The following is a 17,209-nucleotide window of genomic DNA, read 5'->3' as shown; positions in this document are numbered from 1 at the left end:
GCAATTGAATACTGCTTATGAGAACTATCAAAGACTGTCTGACAAATATGCTGAGCTCTTAAAGCGGCACAACACAGAAAATTCCTTACAAGAAATAAGGGAATTGAATGAGCTCAATCTTTAAAGAGATGATTTAGTAATGCAAACAAGGGCAAAAACAGATGTAAAAATTGCACGTCTCTATGAATCCAGATCCCATCTCTCCACAACTTCTAAGCGCTCCACACGATCTTCAAAATCCACACGATCTTCCAAATCTTTAAGATCGACATCTTCTACTCTCAGTCAACAACTCATCAAAGCCCGCGCTGATGCTGAAGCTTCTAAAATCCAGGCAGCCTTTGCCCAAGAGAAGGCACAGAAGAAGGCAGAGATGGACGCTTTAGCTGCACAGAAGAAGGCAGAGATGGAAGCTGAGGCTGCATGGAAAAATGCACAGATGGAAGTTTTGGAAAAACAGTGTGAGCACGCCAAAGACGTGGCAAGACTAAGAGTCTTAGAGCAAGCTGTAAGTGACAATGAAAGAGATGTCGGTAGCAATCGCTCTGTTAAATCCTATGCATCAATTTCATCACAGACCTCGTCAAAACTCCATAGCTCTGTCATAGCAGCCAAAGCACTTAACCAAGGCATTCTGTCTACATTTTCTGCTCCTACTCAAATGACAGAAACACGTACGGATAGAAAAGGCCTTCCACCTCACCTTCCCATCGACCTGTCACCTACTAACCAACCCACTAATTTACAGCTACAAACCAACATACCCTTGGATTGTACACCAGCTCCGTTGTTAAATGCCTTGGCAACATCTTATGTTCCCAAGTCACTCAACATCACTGTACCTGCCATTACAACCAACCATGTTCCGCCTGCAGTTGTATACCCAAAGTCTGAAAACACAGACATGTCACAGTTTGCCAAGTACATCCTTCGCAGAGAACTCACTAGAACGGGCCTCACCATGTTTGATGACAAACCGGAAAATTACAGAGGCTGGAAATACACCTTTAAGGCCACAATCAGTGAGTTAGATATCACTGCTGCAGAGGAACTGGACCTACTCATCAGGTGGCTAGGTCCCCAGTCTGCTGAACGTGTCAAGAGACTTAAAACAGTTTACACTTCCAATCCTGCCACAGGTCTCGACGCTGCATGGGACAGACTTGAACGCAGCTTTGGCAGTTCTGAAGCCATCGAAGATGCCTTACTCAAAAGGTTGCAAAGTTTTCCAAGGATTACAGCTAAAGACAATCTAAAGTTTCAAGAACTCAGGGATCTTCTACTAGAGCTCCAACTAGCTAAAGCTGACACCCGCCTACCTGGGCTTAGATACCTTGACACCCCTCGTGGCATCAACCCTATTGTCCTTAAGCTACCTTATGGCATCCAAGAAAAATGGGTTAGCCAGGGATTTACTTACAAGAAAAAGTATGGCGTTGCCTTTCCACCCTTTTCCTACTTCTGTAACTTCATAAAGGGAATTGCGGATACTAAGAATGATCCAAGTTTCTTCTACGGTGACTGTAATCCTCTCAGTCCACCATCTCCAGGACTTGCAAACACACGTACAACACACAGAGACCGCAGGGGCCCAGTATCAGTAAAAAGGACAGATGTTCAGCCTGCTCCTGCTACAGTTCTTCAAAAGACTAGACAAAACAAGAAACTTGAGGATCCGAATCGGCAATGCCCCATACATAAGAAGCGACATTCACTTAAGAAGTGCATCGGTTTCAGAAAGAAACCTCTACAGGAACGTAAAGAACTTTTAAAGGAATTTTGAGTTTGCTTCAGATCCTGTGCCTCCACAGAACACCTCGCAAAGGACTGTAAGGCCATCATCAAATGCAAGGATTGTGGTAGTGATAACCACGTACAAGCCCTTCATCTGTACCAAAACAGCACTACTCTGGCATCCACAGACATTCCCCCCAGGGCAAAGCATGGCAGAGAGCATGTTGAACAAACAACTACCTCTACCCCAGTGTCCTCAACATGCACTGAAATATGTGGGGAAGAACTTTGTGAGAAATCCTGTGCTAAGATATGCTTGGTTCATGTATACACAAAGGGCCAACCTGAAAGAGCCATAAGACTATACACCATTCTTGACGATCAGAGCAACCGATCTCTTGCAAGTACAAGGTTCTTTGATCTCTTAGGCATTGCAGGAGAAGCTCTACCTTATATCCTAGGTACTTGTGCAGGAATTACAGAAGTCTTGGGTAGAAGAGCCTTGTAGTTACTCCTCTCAATAGCAACTTGGAAATACCCTTGCCTACTATCCTCGAGTGTAATCAGATCCCAACCAACAAGGATGAGATTCCCACTCCTGAAGCTGCCTTGCACCATGATCACTTGAAGGACATAGCTGATCAAATACCAGCCTTCGATGAAAATGCTGATATCCTGTTGCTACTAGGGAGAGACATCCTAAGGGTGCACAAGGTGCGCCATCAAATCGACGGCCCAAATGATGCACCTTACGCTCAACGTCTGGATCTAGGGCGGGTCATTATAGGCAACGTCTGCCTTAGCAATGCCAGGAAACCTCTCTCAGTTTCTTCCTTTAAAACACACATCCTGCCCAATGGACGTACTACTTACTTTCCATGACAACAACATCACTATCATGTGAAAGAAAGCCTGTGTGCCAAAGGTAGACAAGAAAGCATCTTACTAGAGGATGGCAAAGCATTTATCTTTCAGGATGACAACATTGGTAACACAGTGTTTGAGGTAACCACAAAGGACAATGAGTTAGCGGCCACAATAGAAGACAAAGAATTCTTGAGAACCATGAGTAAAGAGTTCTACCATGATGATTCTAACAGCTGGGTGGCACCGCTACCATTCCGCACTCCAAGGAAGAGAATGCCAAATAATAGACAACATGCAGATTTGCGGTTCAACTCTTTAGAGCGCAACCTGAACCGGAAACCACAAATGAAGAAACATTTTGTTGACTTTATGCAGAGGGTGTTCGAGAGAGATCATGCTGAACCTGCACCCCCTCTTTTACAAGGAGAAGAATGCTGGTACCTTCCATGTTTTGGGATCTACCATCCTCGCAAGCCGGACCAGATTAGAGTGGTCTTTGACTCAAGTGCTCGTTATGAAGGCGTTTCTCTCAATGACAATCTTCTCTCTGGACATAACCTGAACAACAACCTCCTAGGAGTCCTACTCCGCTTTAGACAAGAGCCAATTGCCATTATGGCAGACATTTAACAAATGTTTCATTGTTTTATCATCCGTGAAGATAACAGAAACGTCCTCAGATTCCGATGGTATCGCAACAATGATGTCAACGATGAGGTCATCGACTATCGGATGAAGGTTCATGTTTTTGGGAATAGTCCTTCCCCCCGCAGTTGCCATTTACAGACTGAGAAAAACTGCCCAAGAAGGCAAACAAGAGTTAGGAACTGATGCACGTCAGTTTGTTGAAAGGAATTTCTACGTGGATGACGGTCTCAAGTCTCTACCAACAGCAGAAGAGGCCATTGACCTCACCAGGACTCAGAACATGCTCGCTACTGTCAACCTCAGACTACATAAAATCATCTCCAACAGCACTGAGGTAATGGGAGCATTTCCTTCTGATGATCATGCTGTCAGTGCTAAGGAATTCCAACCAGAATCTGACCTTTCCCTCACACAGCGCAGCCTTGGGTTGCTGTGGGATGTAAAACAAGACATGTTCACATTTCAAACATCAGTCTGCGAAAAGCCCTTCACAAAAAGAGGAGTACTGTCTGCAGTAAATAGTATCTACGATCCCTTGGGATTCATAACACCCTTTACCATTCAGGGTAAGGTATTACTCAGACAACTCACAACAAAGAACACTGACTGGGATACCCCTTTACCCAAAGAAAAAGAGCAAGGGTGGGAATCCTGGAAGCTGTCCCTCCAGGCATTGGAACAGTTTAAGATATCACGCTCTTACACTCCTACGTCCTTGAAGAATGCTACCAGACTGGAGATCCATGTCTTTTGTGATGCATCCATGAAAGCCATAGCTGCAGTAGCCTATCTCCGAGTAGTACACTCCAACGGTGAAATAGATGTAGGATTCATCATGGGTAAAACCAAGTTAACTCCAAAGCCTGCACATACCATTCCAAGGCTCGAACTCTGTGCAGCCATGTTAGCTGTTGAAATTGCTGAGCTTATTGAGCACGAAACAGACTTTGACATTGATTCATTTGACTTTTACACAGACAGCAAGATAGTGCTAGGATATCTACACAATCGAACAAGACAATTTCATGTGTATGTCGGTAATCGTGTGGATCGTATTAGGAAATTCTCAATGCCAGAGCAATGGCACTATGTACCCACGGACCAGAACCCTGCTGACCTAGGCAGTTGCGCAGTGCCTGCTGCCGCCTTTCTGAATACATCATGGATAAATCCACCAGTACTCTTGAACGAAGAATTCTTCTCAAATCCTGTAAAATCTACCTTTGAACTTATCCATCCAGAGTGTGATAAGGAAATCAAGGCCAGTGCAGTTACACTTAGCACCTCCGTGGAAGCAAAGACAAGACTGAAACCTCACAGATTTGAACAGTTTTCTAGGTGGTCTTCTGCTGTACGAGCGACTGCACGTCTTATTCACGTTGCTCACCACTTCGCAAGCAAAGATGACACTAATCAAGAGTGTCGTAAGCGGCACATCTGTAAAGGGCTTCCCACCATTGCAGAGGTTGCTCAAGCAGAAAGAGTCATCATTCAATGTGTCCAACATTAAGTATATTCGTAAAGAGATCCACAACTTGTCAAAAGGACTAAATCTATCCAAAGATAGCCCTCTCTACCAGTTGAATCCAACAATTAATCCAAACAAACTACTTCGAGTTGGTGGTCGCATTGCAAGGTCTAATGTGGTTAGCAAAGAGCAAAATCCTCTCATCATTCCAGGCCGTCACCACATTACTGCTCTGATAGTCAGACATTACCACGAGCAAGTTCAACACCAAGGCCGGCACTTCACAGAAGGAGCAGTGAGGGCTGCTGGTTTCTGGATAATCGGGATGAAAAGATGTATATCCTCCATACTGCATAAGTGTGTCAAGTGCCAAAGACTAAGAGGAAAGCATCTCAATCAACAGATGGCAGAGCTTCCAACAGACAGATTGAGTACCGAACCACCCTTCACCAATGTCGGTATTGACGTCTTTGGCCCCTGGAGCATAGTTACAAGTAAGACTCGTGGCGGAGTTGTTAATAATAAACGTTGGGCTGTGCTATTCACCTGTTTGAGCATTAGTGCCGTGCACATTGAAGTTATAGAATCAATGGACTCTTCTTGCTTCATTAACGCCTTCGGAAGATTTGTTTCCATTCGTGGGCCTGTTAAGTTACTCAGATCTGACTGCGGGACAAATTTTACTGGAGCAGAGAAGATAGAGAACTTTTTCAATACCAACAAGTGTAAATGGGAATTCAACCCGCCTCATTCTTCCCATATGGGAGGCTATTGGGAACGCATGATTGGGATTTCGAGAAAAACCTGGACTCTATGTTGCTGGACCACAAATCTTCTCATCTCACACATGAAGTCTAGATCACTTTCCTTGCCGAGGTGTCTGCCATAATCAATGCGAGACCTCTTGTTCCCGTTTCCTCTGACCCAGAGTCTCCAGTGTTGCTAACTCCAGCCACTCTTTTAACTCAAAAGATTGGAGTAGATAATATTCCACCTCAGGCCTTTGATTGTACCAATGTTTACAAATACCAATGGAAAAGGGTTTAGCATCTTGCTAATGCATTTTGGAGCCGTTGGAAGATGGAGTACCTTTGCAACCCTCAAGGTCGCAGAAAATGGCGAGTCAGTAAACCCGACCTGCAAATCGGGGACGTTGTTCTCCTCAAGGAAAAAGACGCCCATCGTAACAATTGGCCTATCGGTCTTGTTACAAAGACTGTTCCAAGTAATGATGGCAAAGTGCGGAAAGCATAAGTCAAAGTAATGAAAGAAGGTTCTGCAAGACATTACTTCCGACCCATAAATGAACTGGTACTGCATCTGTCAAAACAGAAAGACTCCTAACTCTGACTTCATAGTACAAAGGGAGGTAAGAAGGATTGGTTCTGTTGCTGCATTCCCCTCTGAAGACAGACCTTCAAAGCAACTGTGTTAAAGGGAGGTAAGAAGGATTGGTGCTGTTGCTGCCATCCCCTCTGAAGTCCATGTCTACACTTGAAAAAGTACTTCTACAAGTATTGTAGTAATGTTTTCCTATTGCCTTTTTTCCTGTTTCTCTTGTTGCAGGTGTTCCAAGCAGGAAAATAACTATTATTTGAACTTGAACTTAAGTTACTATTGTTATTAGAAATCATAGATTTCGACGGGGAGTGTCATGTTACACATGCATAGTTTGCCTTTTTCAAGTGTGTCTCCTCTCTCTTTCCTTACCGTCCTCTGATCTCCTTGTCTCCTCCCCCACTGCTCATTCTAGCTCATTCTAGCTTCAACCCTGCATCTCAGCTACATGCTTCTGCTAGCTGCTCACACTATGATTTTTTGACCTATCCATTTGTTCATCGGTGTATGATCTGCACAGTTTGAATAAACTTCTTCACGATCTTCAAGGTGTCGTTTGGATCGAGTCACTGTCCGCCAATCTACCTAAGGCTGCGATTACACATATCTCAACACAACCGTGAGTTACAGAGATCACATTGTAGTGCTTAGACTGGAGAGGCAGAACATGGGTATCTTGGAGATAGACTATAATGTCGTCGGCGTACAGTGCCAATTTGTCCACCAGACTATTGATGCCCAGCCCACGGATATCACCATTTGCCCTGATTTGTTCAGCCAGCAGCTCTATTGAAAGAGCAAAAAGATATGGAGAAAGGGGGCATCCCTGCCGGGTACCTCTTTGCAATTTAAAGGATGCCGTAGTGTAACTATTCACTAGGAGCTTAGCCTGCGGACTGGCATATATAGTCTTAATCCATCCAATAAATGTGTTACTAAAGCCATATTTCCCCAGGGCTTCCCATAGAAGTGGCCTATCTATCGTATCAAATGCACGCACAGTGTCTAATGCTAGTAGTGCTCTATCTCCCACATTATCATGGTCAATTTGCATGTGCACAAGGGTTTTCCTGATATTTATAGATGTTGATTTCCCAGACATAAACCTGGTTTGATCCGGATAATTTAGAGTAAGAATTACTTTTTGAATTCCGTTAGCCAAAAGTTTAGCTAATATTTTATAATCACTATTTAAAAGCGATATGGGGTGATAGGATGAACATTCAAGCGGGTCCTTACCAGGTTTAGCTAAAAGTATAATAGTAGCATCATAGAACGACAGAGGCAGCATCCCACTTTCAGTGGTTGATTGCAGCATGTCCAATAATAGTGGGGCAAGAGAATCAAGGTATCTCTTATAAACCTCTACTGGAAACCCATCCGGGCCTGGTGACTTATTACTAGCTAGGGAGGAAACATCCAAAACTAATATAAATGTTTTAGCTGGAGCTGGGGTTTATAACCAAATGCGTCATCATACTTGCTATAGTCCGTAAGAATTAAATAATTTTCCTCTGGCGCCTGTAGAAAATATAGCTGATGGTAATCAACTAAAATATAGAAAGAGTTCTGAGAGGACTCCACTTGAAAATAATGAGGATGCTATTTTAGCATTCAAAGCCTATCAGATGATCTCTTTCATAATGAAATGTAAAGGCATCTGATATTATGTTCTGTAAGCTTGTATACGTTCAGTACCACCGTATATATACTCGCGTATAAGCAGAGGCACCCCCTTTTCCCTCAGAAACCAGGAAAAAAGTGATTGACTTGCTTATAAGCCCCCTCTTCAGTATGATGCCTACCGATACTTAGTATAAATAACAAGATGCACACACAGCACTGGCTTCCAAACATGAAGGGGAGTACAGTGTCTGTACATCACTTTTTCTTAAACTGCTGCCCCAAACAATCATTAATGAGCATATCAGACAACAATTATTTAAAGCATGTATGAGCGTCATGTCATGCAGCTGACCCCCAGCGTGACGCAGCCGTCCTCCCCATATCCCCCGGATTTGTACCCACGCCTGCTAATTTTCAGTGCCCATCAGAACTTTGCATCAGAAATGTTCAACAATGTAACTGACTTTTCTGCAGAAACCAAGCTGGACAAAATCAATTAAGCAAGCTTAAAAATACATTTACTTGTGAGTCTCCTGAATGACTCTAATTAGACAAACAAACAAACAAAGGACCAATCAGTAAGGGCCCATCCACACTTAAAGTCACAAAATGGTAGCGCTTAGTGCTACTGTTTTGTGGAGGTGATTTACCTGGGATTAGCACAGTAAATATACTGTAAATACTTGCGATTCCCGAGGATCACGATCAGCACTTTTATAAGCACTGTATTGTGATCGCCCTTGAATTGTAAGAAAATGCTGCATGCTACACATTTTCTGATTGCTGTTAATCATGAAATGCCCACGATAGGTGTCAAGCATGACAGGGAGATCACTGCTATAGGGTTAATATTGCACTAGCACTTTAAACCTCTGGGCGATACAATTACATCGCCCAGGAGGGGGCGCAACACTTTTAAATGTTTTTTTTTAAATCATGTAGCTAACCTAGCGCTAGCTACATGATCGCCGCTGTGAAGCGGCATCCCCCCACCCCCTCCGTTCACCTCCAGCGATCAGCGCAAGCAGGAGATTCCGTTCAGAACGGGATCTCCTGCTAGGCTTCCACTGTCACCATGACGACGCTCGTGATGATTGTCTGTTGCTGGTCAGTTATTGGGGACTAAAGTTAATTTGGGTAATGTTATCTGGTGAGCGGACATCTGGATAGGTCAGTTGTATTCTGTGGTTAAAGAGACTCTGAAGCGAGTCTAAATTTACTTTTTTAACCTCCCTGGCAGTCCATTAAAACCGCCAGGGGGCAGCGCAGAACTTTAATTTTTTTTCCAATCATGTAACTAGCCTAGCGCTAGCTACATGATAGCCCTCACCCCCTCCGATCGCCTCCGGTGATCAGCGCAAACAGGAAATCCTGTTCAGAATGGGATTTCCTGTTTGGCTTCCCCTGTGGCGACAATCGGGATGACGTCATGACGTCAGAGGGAGTCCCGATCCACCCCACAGCGCTGCCTGACACTGATTGGCCAGGCTGCACACGGGGTCTGGGGGGGGGGGCCCTCTAACGTGGCGGGTAGCAGCAAATTGGTGGTGAGCGGCGGCGATAGAGGTATGCAAGCAGCTAGCAAAGTGCTAGCTGCGTGCAATAAAAAAAAGTGTACAAATCGGCCCAACAGGGCCTGAGCAATCCTCCGCGGCGGCTTAGCCCGTGCTCAGCACGGGCTTACCGCCGGGGAGGTTAACAGGCAGTCATGTTAATCAGTATGATCCCTGCTAAAACTCCGCTATCCCACAGCAAAACGCAGGGTCTTTACCCCCCAAATCCCCTCTGTAAGCTCGGGGGAGCGCTTCCTGAAGAGGCAGAGCTAAGCCCTGTAGCTCTGCCTCTCAGGGCGTCAATCCTCGCTAATCGCCGCCTCTCCCCGCCCTTCTCAATCTGCCTTCACAGAGAGGGGCGGGGAGAGGCGGAGATCCGTGCGGCATTTGATGCGCATGGAGGCAAAGCTACATCTCAAAGCACTGCCTCCATGAGCAGCAAAATCCACGACCAAGAAACTGGATTTTGCAGGGGGTTTGGGGGGTAAAGACCCCTCATTTTGCCACGGGATAGCGGCATTTTAGCAGGGATTATACTGATTTACATGACTGCCTGTTAAAAAAGTAAATTTAGACTCGCTTCAGAGTCTCTTTAATGATTAATAATTAAAGTGTGTGTTTATCGAATTTATGAGGTTTCAAGTTAATAAAATTGGTCTTCTGGTTTCTCCAATAAACCGTCATGGCCTTTCTCCAAGTTTTGTGTTTGTCTTTATTCTTAGTTGTTAAGTAATGGTAAGTTGGGAATTGGGGTGTGCAATACCATATGTCCTACTGCACATGGGCGGAAGACAGCAAAGCACATAAAGAGATGTATTCTAGAAGATAGTTATGCCGCTCTTCGTGTAGGTTTCACTTTCTCTTCTCCGATCCCTCTCCCCGCAGCTGGTAAACGTCCACTTGTTTCTTCATTGCTACATCCCTCGCAGCAAGGCTGTACTGTTATGTGCTGGGACATATATTGTGTGACAGGCAGCTGAATACTGTGATTATGCTCAGAGCTGCATATGGCTGTGCCTGCAGCTCACTACCAGTGCTTCCAACATGGTACTGAGCTGCAGGCATGTCACACAACACGTCCCGGCACATAACCATAACAGCACAGCCTTGCTGCCGGCTGATGTAGCAATGAAAATTCAAGTGGTTGTTTACAACTGCAGTGCGGGGGAGCGAGAGGTGAGAGAGAGTGAAATCAGAGAGGCTGTGTCTAGAGATGGCTCGAACTTCCGATTTTTGGTTCGCGATCCGCGAACGCGAACTTTCACTAACCACAATAGACTTCAATGGGGAGGCGAACTTTGAAAACTAAAAACACTTATGCTGGCCACAAGAGTGATGGAAAAGGTGTTTTTAGGGGTCTAACACCTTGAAACCTGATTGGCTACAATGTGCCTGCTGACTGTGATGTAAAGGGTCAAAGTTGACCCTAATGGTGCACTATTCCGGAAAAGTTTGCGGTTCGCGAACCCCGGAAGTTCGCCGGGAACTGTTCGCCAGCGAACCGTTCGGGCCATCTCTAGCTGTGCCTGCGATGCTTCACACATCAGGGACTGGGCAACCAGCACACTGCTGCACTCAAGGGTATGTTGGCACAGACACAGTGAGGAGCACAGCCAGGTGACTTGTGTATAAGCCAGGGGGACTTTTCAGCACATTTTTTTTTTGTGTTGAAAAATCAGCTTATACGTGAGTATATACAGTATATGAGGAGCACTTTCAGTTAAAACTCAAATTAATTTAACATTTTACACTGAATATATATGCATTTTTCTTATACAAATATCTTCATTTAGAAACGTGCAATATTGGCCTATCTTAATATTTCTTACAAACTGCAAACTGAATACAGATACTGTATGCAAGTTGTATATGGAACACATAATAGAAGATTACATTTTTACTGGGAAATATTGATTATGAAATAAATGTTATAAAGAGGACATGAAAATGCAATGTAAATTTGCTCCTGCTGCCAATAGCATCATGAGACAGGGAGGGTGCTTTAACAACAGAAAAAAAGCAAGCCAGCCTTTTAATTATAATCAACAGTGGAACTACCAGCCAAACCCTTAAAGTATTCCTGAACTGAAAGGGATATGGAGGCCGCCATATGTATTTCCTTTTTAAACATTACCAGTTGCCTGGCAGTCCTGCTGATCTTTTTGGTTGCAGTAGTGTCTGAATCACACACCTGAAAAGCATTTGGCATATCCATTCATACTTTGGTCAAACAACTGATGCTTGCTTGTTCAAGGTCTATAGTGAAAAGTATTAGAGGTGCAGGATGTTCAGTCATTGTTTAAACAGCATTCATATCCTCTTTAGGTGTAGCCTTGCCTTCGCCATTTTTATAACTTTTTATTTGTGTTAGTTATCCATACATCCTCATCCTGCCCCCTCCCTGGATCATTCACAATCATATGAACATCATATGAACATCTTCAAATGAAGTTTTCTGAAAAACAGACAATAATTTAAAAACATCTATGAGCAGAAATAGCAAATGTCTTAAATTATTTTAGCATCTATAGGTTAATGCAAAGAAATAAACAAATAACCAACAATCAATTAAGGTGAGACAAAATAATTACATTTAGTTATTTGAGTTGAAAAAAGACATCCATCCTTCGAGTTCAACCAGAAAATATATATATATATAAGACAATTATTTAATGCATTGACATTGTATTTTTTCTTTTAAACAAAAATACAGATTTTTTTTGTTTCACTGGTGGATAGAGCCAAATAAATCCATGTCCATGTATTGTCTATGGGCTGGTGCACACCAGAGTGGTTCTGGAGTGTTTTTTTTTAAAACGCTTGCAGGGGGGAAACCGCTTGGCTAATAAAAGTGAATGGGATGGTGCACACCAGAGCGGGACGTTTTTTTCCACAAATGCCACCTCGGGGGCTGCAGCATTTTTTAGATTTCTGAAGCGTTTCTGCCTCAATGTTAAAGTATAGGAAAGTGGAAAACCGCTCTGAAAAACGGTAGATCAGAGTGGTTTTCCAGGCGTTTTTGTTAAAATAAATAAAAAAAACGCTAGGCATGTTGAGAAAACATGCCTAGAATCGCTCTGCAATCTGCTTCAAAAACCTCTAGCGTTTTGCAGATCTGCTAGAGGTTTTTGGTGTGCACTGGGCCAATGACTGATCATCTAAAACTAGTGTACTGCAATAAACCTAAATATGCAGACCCACTCATTATACCAAATACTAATGTTTTAAAGAGAATCTGTATTGTTAAAATCGCTCAAAGGTAAACATACCAGTGCGTTAGGGGACATCTCCTATTACCCTCTGTCACAATTTCGCCGCTCCTCGTCGCATTAAAAGTGGTTAAAAACAGTTTTTAAAAGTTTGTTTATAAACAAACAAAATGGCCACCAAAACAGGAAGTAGGTTGATGTACAGTATGTCCACACATAGAAAAATACATCCATACACAAGCAGGCTGTATACACCCTTCCTTTTGAATCTCAAGAGATCATTTGTGTGTTTCTTTCCCCCTGCAGTTCTCATGCACTGAAGTTTCAGGCTGCTCTTTTCTTCCTGCAAACAGCTTTGCCCTTGTTTGTAATTCCTCAGTATGTGAAAGCCCAGCCAGCTCAGAGGACAATTTATCCAGCTTGTAAAAGATAAGAGAGAAGAGAGAAGCTGCCTTAATCTAAATAATACACAGGCAGTGTGCATAGAGAGGCCTGGAAGGGGGAGTTCATAGCAGAACCACAACACTGAAGAACTTGGCAGCCTTCCAGACACAGGCCGACAAGTCTGACAGGGGAAAGATACATTGATTTATTACAGAGACTGTGATAGTAGAAAGTGCTGCAGTTAGCCAGAACACATTAGAATAGCTTTTGGAACTTGTAGGATGATAAAAACAGGATGCAATTTTTGTTACGGAGTCTCTTTAAGCAGTGATGACCGAAAATGCCAATACTATTTTCGCATACATTTTTTTCATGAAAATAATGTTAAATTCAAATTTCGAACAAAAATGCCATAAAAAATAAGTTTTGTTACTTTTTATGTTTTTCACGAATTTTTGCAATTAAAATATTGATTTTTGTGGTAATTTTTTTTTTTTTTGCTGTAAAATGTTTTTCTGTGTTTTTGTGCTTTTTGTGGTAAAATATAGATTTTCATAAAAAAAAAAAAAAAAAAGCAAAAACGCAACATTTCAAGCTTTTTCCAGAAAAGTTTTCTCAAAATAATAATAATAATAATAAAGAATAAGAAGTTTAGGCATATTTAATGAAATGTCTGTGTGTGTTACCGTGGACATGTATTGTAAAAAAAAGAAATACCTGAGTGTAGATTTTGCCAGTTTTTCATTGATATGGTCACATCTGCTGGTGGAAAAGTCTTCCAGTTGCAGGTTTGTTGTAAATAACAATGCCTGCCTTAAATAAGTCTTCTTTCCCCTCAAAGGATATACCTTAGTTTATCATAGGTCCCTGAGGATAATTAGCCCTCATTTATGGCCTGTTTGCTGTTTACTGCTGCTGTAGGTTTATACTGCAAGTCATTTGCACTCTGATGTGTGATAAGGAGTAGGATCACATTAGTACTATATACATTAGTACTATAGATACATCTTTTTTTATCTTATAATGCTATACCTCACATCAGACTTATTTTTAATATATGTACACTTAAGCCTGCAATAAACTAGCAGAATTTCTCCTGACATGTCCAAAAGATAGAGCCCCCTACCTAGACTAAATTGCACCCTCCGACACATGCACTTTATTGTGATGCAGTAGCCAGTGCTGCCTTCTAATATCAGGCGACCCTTAATATAAATAGCCAAAAGTCCCCAGTATTAATTAGGCAGATGTAGCTGCCTGCGCCGTGTGTAGATAGCCAGAGGAGCCCCAGTATAAGCCAGATGCAGCCCCCCAGCATCTTTGTCAATCAGGTTATTTGAGAGTTGTTTTGAGACCCCCATGTTGCTAAGAGAAAAGTAAAAGAGGAGGGAAACTTACAATTGACACCCTTAAATAATCTTTCTCATAACTGGATTCACCTGTGTATGTTGGTCAGGGGTCACTGAGCTTGCCAAGCCAATTTGAGTTCCAAAAATTAGTTCTAAAGGTTTTGGAATTAATAAAATGACAACAGTGCCCAAATGTATGCACCTGCCTAATTTTGTTTAAACAATGATTGCACACTTTCTGTAAATCCAATAAACTTAATTTCACTTCTCTATCACTGTGTGCGTCTCCTATATGATATACAGTATTTAACTGACATTTTTTATTGTAACAACCAACGATTTATACAGGAAAATCATGACGATTAACAAGGTTGCCCAAACTTTTGCATTCCACTGTAAATTGGTCTACCATACCCCTCAGCAGCGCGTATGTGCAAAAAGGGCGTCGGGAAAAAAGGGTGCGGGGTGTAAATGATAAGTGGCAATAACCTTTATAAAAAATATTGTGTTGTATTTCTTTTACAATAATGTTTTACAAATTGAAAAATGTTAATAATGTCTATGAAATCGCAAATTGTGAATACGATAATCTTCCCTGTTTTGAAAGTGAAACTTATAATTATGTTTGTTAAAAAATGATAATATATGTATAATCATTATAATTGTATAATATTGTGTATAACCTTCGTTTATCGTTTCTTCATGTAATACAATCTGAAAATATTGTTTGTAAAAATGAAAAATAACTGTAGTAAAGCATTAGTAAATATAACTAACATTTTACTACAACTAAACCTAACACTATTCTCACACAGAGCCCTCCCTTTACCTATCCCTAAACCTTAGACCCCCCTGGTGGTCCCTAACCCTAAGATCCCCTGGTGGTGCCTAACCCTAAGACCCCCTGATGGTGCCTTACCCTAAACACCCCCCTGGTGGTGCCTAACCCTAACCACCCCCTGGTGGTGCCTAAACCTAAGACCCCCCTGCTGGTGCCTAACCCTAACCACCCCCCTGGTGGTGCCTAACCCTAACACCCCTCCTGGTGGTGCCTAAACCTAAGACCCCCCCCTGGTGGTGCCTAACCCTTAATCTCCCCTGGTGGTGCCTAACCCTAAGACCCCCTGGTAGTGCCTAAACCTAAATTCCGACGGTGGTGCCTAACCCTAAGACCGTCCATAGTGATCACTTTATTGTGTGGATAATAATGTTTTACAAACAGTAAGTGATAACATTTTAAATAACGGTTTAGTTAAATACGATAGATATGTTTAGTATATTTGTAAACATGATTTGTCATGGGCGCAGTTATAAAACAATAATAATCTCTGGGCGCAGTTATAAAACACTGATAATCTCCCGCGTCCTTTTTTCCTGTTCGGCGCCCATTAAACGATATATATTATGGGAGTGAATGGCAGCGCCCTTTTCGTCCACTGGCTGCCGGCGCCCTTTTTTACTGCTCCCCTCAGCAGCTACATGTCTATTATCCTGACAAATTGGACACTTGTCCAAAATGTAAAACTGATGTTGGAGCTTTTTCCACATGCTGTGGAGCTGTCTGATCCTCCTAAATTACTGGTCCAGGCTGGCCCGGATTATGACAGAGGTTAAAAGAATAGTGGTGTACCCCAAAACACTCCTCCTCAGTCTGTATATCGAGTCAACTCCTCTCTCTCCTCACATTAAATTAATCTTGTCAAAATGATGTGCTTCCATGGCAAATGAGAGGTCTTCCACAGCATACATTTGAAAAAGTTGGGAACTAATTTAGACATTAAATAACAATATTACTAGCAATATCAATAGACAACTATTTAAGCGCAACGATAAATAAAGAAAATGATAACAAAACCGGTAAATAACAGTTTAATTGTGTTAATACATTATCTGTAAATTTACCAATAATGTTGTACCTAGTTATAACTTTACATAACCCCTCCTTACTCTCACACAGAACCCTTCTCTAGTGGTGCCTACGACACTCTTGGTGGTGTCTAACTCTAAAAAAAAGTGGGATCAGCGCATCACCAGGCCGCCTCTGAATGGCCCCAGCTCAGAGATGCGCTGAGCCCCCCCAGAAACTGCAAACGCACCTTGAACCCAAACAGAGGCTCTGCATATACACCAAAGGAAAACTATTAAGTGGGAGCAGCTGACCAGAAATAAATCAATCAAACATAGCAAAGAAATGAACAGCGCTACTTAAAAACAGATGAGTGCTTACCTGCAAAAAAGTGTGGGGTGTGCACTTTTTTGCAGGTAAGCACTCATCTGTTTTTAAGTAGCGCTGTTCATTTCTTTGCTGTGTCTAACTCTAAAACCACTCTGATGGTGCCTAACCCTAAGACCCCGCTAGTGATGCCTAACCTTAAGACCCCCCTAGTGGTGCCTATCCTTAACACCCCCAATCCCCACTAACAAGAATTCAATACATTTCAAATCAATTGCAGCATTCCGCTAAATAGCATAACGGCTTTCTATATTATGATAAATAACAATTACGCCCACATATATTGATAAATAACAACTGTGCCTAATGACTTTTACAACTGCTACTCTTCCACAAGTGGTGCACTGATACTCCTCCATCCACCTCCAACTGGTCAAAACATCTGAACGTAGCCACACAAACTCACCTACCTTAATCGTAACTGCCCCTCTAAATTTGATAAGACCTGACAAAGGTGGAATGACTACTCGGCCTTGCAAAATGTGCTGGACAGCTCCACAACATGAAGTGGTACTTCTGTGGTATGATTAATCTCATAATAGGTGGTTACTGGGATATGTGGGCTCTATTGCTGCTTGTCAAATACACTTAACTAATGAGTGGGTTTGGGAAGGGCTGGATTATTGTGTTAAATTGTACTGTACTAAAAATCTCAGTAAAATTCAACTTGTCCCTACTAGCTACAATAAAACAAGCTGCAGCTAGTGTATTCAGGTTCAGGCATGTTGGATAATATACAAGTATGTAACCATTCAACAACTTCTATTATGTGTATGTAGTACCTGGTATGACCACATGGT

This window comes from Hyperolius riggenbachi, chromosome 4 (assembly GCF_040937935.1).
Source record: "Hyperolius riggenbachi isolate aHypRig1 chromosome 4, aHypRig1.pri, whole genome shotgun sequence".
In the NCBI taxonomy this organism is placed as follows: domain Eukaryota; kingdom Metazoa; phylum Chordata; class Amphibia; order Anura; family Hyperoliidae; genus Hyperolius; species Hyperolius riggenbachi.
Note: the sequence above shows the minus strand (reverse complement) of the source record.